We start from the raw sequence: 5,144 nt of genomic DNA on the forward strand, positions 1-5,144 counted from the left end.
CTTATAAGCCCCAACCGAATTTTCCCCATCCCTCATTTAAAAATATCCTAAATTGTATATATTTTTCATACGTTCTACCACCCATAAACAGGCCAGGATTTACCATTGGGCGTACTAAGTTACACTCAGCGCCAAGGGACAAAATAAAGCATCACAAAATGATTTTTTCCGCAATAAAAATTGGACTAATTTGATCCATCGTCGAAGTGCCAGATGTACTCTGCCACTGCACTGCCTAATCACAGAAAGTGATTTTAAAACAACACAGGAATTCTGTGGCTATTTATAAACTGTCAGATGTCTCCCAAGAATGGCAGATGAGAGTTCGGTATCACTTCTCTCTTTCATTACTTTTGGCTCATCAGTTGCGTCCTGTTTAGCGCTTCCACTATTACAGAATTTTTGGGGATTTCTCTTAATGTCTTGTACAAACGTAGCGAGAAAAAGACTTGGGCTTAGAAGCGTCAAAACTTTAAATACGACCCTGGTGACGGTATCTGTAGCATCGCGAATTTTTGGACATTTTCACAAATGCCCGCCGGTAGAAAATTGGGTGCTGTATAAATCGCTGCGACAATTATCAACACGTAACTACGACAAATTACGTGTTGACGAGTATTTCCGAATATTTAATTTTGACGGATATCAAAGAAATTGAAGTCTCTTTGAAGAAATTCAGTGAGACACCTTAGTGCCTTAAGTGATTTTTGTTAAGATTGCTTGACCTTTGAGGGTTATTTTCCATTTTTAGTGACACATAAAAATTTTTTCGTCTCATATATATGCATGGTTAACTCTAAACTTAAAGAACAACATATATATTTGAAATCAGCATAATAATTTGATTCTTTTGATCTATTGACACAACAATTCTGTTTTTTAGATATTTGGTCACTATTGAGCAGCATCCCTCTTCCTATAGTCCGTAATCACAAACTTTTTGATATTCTTAAATGTTTTTTTTAATACAAAAAAACAATATGGTTTGCGGCTTTCCAAAAATAAATAAGAAATTAGAGTTTTTTCAAGTTAAACAGCTAGATTAATGCAATCACTCTTGGTAAAAAAAAAGAATCATAATAAAACCCAAAAACATGCATCCTTTCTCGGGAGAACATATAGTAAAATATTTCTTTTTATAGTGGCTTCAGATATCGCGTCATGGGTACTAGAGTCAGAGTTTTCAGATTTTTGAATTAAAATCAAGTTGCTGGCATCAAGCCATGGTTAATTGGAGATAAAGCCAAGACAGATAGTCTGAGTGAGAGGCAAAACTGGCATAACCCTTTTTTGGATTGCATTAAAATGATGCAATTTTCACTTGTTGACATAATTTCATGGCATGTTTTAATTGGGATTTCCCTCCTTGAATGTTATTTTCCTTCTTTTGTTATAATTATGCTAACTTTCGTATGCTCTAGCTAAATATAAAAAAAAATTCAACTGGGAGTATGCAGCAATATCAAAATTTAAAAGAGTCGAAATTACTCCGTATATGCAATATACGGAATTATTCTGTATATTACAACACCTGCCCTCAGGCCCGGGGAGGTTGTGTCGACACCTGAGTTATTCTTATCTGACCTTTGAGCTGTTTTTAACAAAATGGCTCTCTATTTTTTTTTTCGATGGTATTTGGGGAAAAAGGGGCGTGGTGGGGGGGGGCTATTTTCCCTCCAATCTCTTTTAACTCCCAAAAACTGAACTAGATATTGTAATTTCCCATCAAATGAATCATCTACGAAGTTTTTACGGACATCCCTTCCATAAGAACTATATATGCCCCCGAGCATAATTTACAATACCTGTCCCCAGACCCTTGGGGTTTGTGTCTACACAGGAGTTTGTTTTTTCACCTTTGAACTATTTTTAACAAAAAGGCTATCTCAAAATTGTTATCGGATGGGTTTTAGGAAAAAGAGCGGGGGGGGGTCTAGTTGCCCTTAGATCTCTTTTCACTCTTAAACGAGAACTAGAACTTTCAATTTCCAATCTAATGAGCCCTCTCTGAAGTTTATACGAAGATCCCTTCCATAGTAACCACATCTACCCCCAGTGCATAACTTACATCGCCTGTCCCTGGGCCCTGAGGGCTGGTGTTGACACTGTATATTTTGTTATCTGACCTTTGAACTTCATTCATTCATTATATGCCAACATGGCATAACTTAAAACGCCTGTCCCTGGGTCCCAATGGATTTTGTCTACCCCAAAGTTTTGTTACATTATTTTTGAAGTATTTAAAAAAAATGCGTATTTCAAAGTTCTAATCGGAACGGTTTGAGGAAAATAGGGCTTGGAGATCTCTTTTGACTCTTAAAAATTGAACTAGAGCTTTAAATTGCTAGTCTAATAAATCCTTTCCGAAGTTTGTACGAGCATCCCTTCTATAAGAACCATGTATGTCCCTAGAGCATAAGTTACAACACCTGCCCCCGGGCCCTTAGGGATTATGTTGACCCCGGAGTTTTGTTACCTGATGTTGTACTATTTTAAACAAATAACAATCTCAAAGTTTGTATTGAATGGGTTTGGGGATAAAGACCTAGAGAGGGGGGGCTAGTTGCCCTCGGATCTGTTTTGACTCTTAAAAAGAGAACTAGGACTTGCAATTCCCATTAAAATGAGCCCTCTCCAAAGTTAATACAAGCAACCCTTCCATAAGAACCATCTATGCCCCCAGAGCATAACTTAAAACGGTTGTCCTCGGGCCCGGACGGTGGCGTTGACTCCGGAGTTTTTGTCTGACCTTCAAACTATTTTTAACAAAATGACTATCTCAAAATTTTATCAGATGCATTTGGGTAAAAAGCAGCTCAGGAGGGGGGAGGCTAGTTACCCTCCGATCTCTTTTGACCCTTAAAAATTGAACTAGATCCTTCGATTTCCAGTCAAATGAGCCTTCTCTGAAGTTCATATGATAACCCTTTCAATAACAACTGTATATGCCCCCAGGGAATAACTTACAACGCCTGCCCCCGGACCCCAAGGGGTTGTGTCGACCCCTGAGTATTCGTCACATGATCTTTGGACCATTTAAAGAAAGGCTATCTCAAAGTTGCTATCAGAAGGGTTTGAGGAAAATAGGTTGTGGAGGGGGGTGGGGCTAGTTGACCTGCGATCTCTTTTGACCCTTTCAAATTGAACTAGAAATTTCAATTTTTAATCAAATGAGCTCTCTCTGAAGTTTTTGTGAGTTTTCCTTTCATAAGAACCGTATATGCTCCATGGACATTACTTACAGCATGTGCCACCGGGGGGGAATGAGTAGTGGGGGGGGTAGTTGCCCTCTAATCTCTTTTGACTCTTAAAAAGTGAACTAGAGCTTTCAATTTCCAATCAAATGAGCCTTCTTTGAAGTTTAAACGAAATTTCCTTCCATAAGAACCGTATATACCCCCAGGGCATAACTTTCAACGCCTGCCGCCGGGCTTTGAGGGGTTGTGTCGACGCCAAATTTTTGTTATCTGATCTTTGAACTATTTTAAAAAGAAATGGATATGTCCATGTTTTTATCGGATTCATTTGGGGAAAATCTTTCCTTAATTAAACAGGGAGTCTGATTAATTAAAATTTCCTTAATTTCTTTTCAATAATTAAAATTATCTTAGTTTTGGATACAACACGTTATGGTTCATTCGACAGGCGGATCAGACGAATATTTTCATTGTCAAAATTTGTGTAAGAGCTTAAATAGTTTTCATGTGTCTTTTCAATGGCTCCGCTGGCGTCATCAAAGTTAATAAAGTTTTTTCATGAAATTGTGCACTTTAAAGTTTGTCCCACTTGCAGAAAAAAACTTGTTTTTTTTACTTTATAGCAATTTTTCTTAGCAAATAAGTGAAATAATCAGACGTGGAGCAGATGTAGAGCAGACGAGGAGCTGAGAAATCCATCTTCGTATGCATTTTTTTTTCATTTTAATAAGTAAGGATTAGATGTTTTTTGTTTTTTTTTTGTCTCGGCCTGATTCGTTTACTAGGCGAAATATTTAAACACGTATACATTATTATACATGTAGAAACTTATTTCTGTGTGCTTTATTTGAAATTTTCAACAAGTCTTCTGCTATTGGCTGAACCCTGTGGACTCTCTTGAAAAAATTAAGTAAAATATAGCTTTTTCTGACATCAATAAAGCCAACAAAATTATGCGAGAAAAACGGTTCATTAGCTTTGTGGACAGCTTTACTTACTTTCCTGACGGTGTGGGAACCCTGTATTAGTCTTATACATAATAAATGTGCCAATTACCTATTATTAGCGTTTTCATATTTTATATCAGTCGTTTAAAGTTCTTAGATCAAGTCCACTGTCTTGAGGTTTTAAAGTTAAAGCTCTTGATTCCCTTTTACTTTTATGAAGTAGCAAGTTTATATTCCTTAAGAATGATTATCAACATGTGCAATAAATAAAATATCAGAGACTGCGACTAATGTCTCCTGCCGGACATGACTCAGCGTAGAGAGTGGTGTCAGTCTCCTTCAACTGATGTAATCAGCAGCTAACGCTGGTGAGAGAGAGAGAGATCAGTATATCTAAAAACTATCGTAGCATAGCTAAATTCAGTTTTTTTTTACAAAAATCATACATTTAAACAAAAATCACACACTACAACTCAGCATTAAAAACTGATGTTAAGAAAGGCACAAATGAGTGGGCGTATCGATTGGTTCGTACTTTAGGGGGTACAAGTTTATTTTGTAACCGAGTTCGGCTATTGGGAGGGTCTGGTTCGGGTAGTAGTGATCGGTGGCTCTTATTGGCGAGGACAAATTTTCCAAATTGGTGAATAAGGTGTTCAAGCCGGACTTCCAGTGGAGATAAATTTAATTTAGCGAGGGCTTGATCATAGGGTATGCCAAGGTTTCGGAGTATAATCCTTGCTGCTCTTTACTGGACGCACTCTATGTCGCGTAATAGGTACGCTGTGCGGATAGCAGATGGACCCTACACAGGGCACGCGTACTCGAGCAACGGGCGAACATAACACATGTAGGCATGGAGAAGACTTTCAGTATCACACCCAAAACGCCTCATTTTGGTAAGTGTCTGAAGACTTGCATTAGCCTTGTGCACGGTTAAATTAATATGGGCACTGAAACTACGGTCACTAGTGAAAGTTACTCCTAAGATTTTTATTTC

The sequence above is a fragment of the Artemia franciscana genome, chromosome 5 (genome assembly GCF_032884065.1).
Source record: "Artemia franciscana chromosome 5, ASM3288406v1, whole genome shotgun sequence".
Taxonomy (NCBI): Eukaryota; Metazoa; Arthropoda; class Branchiopoda; order Anostraca; family Artemiidae; genus Artemia; species Artemia franciscana.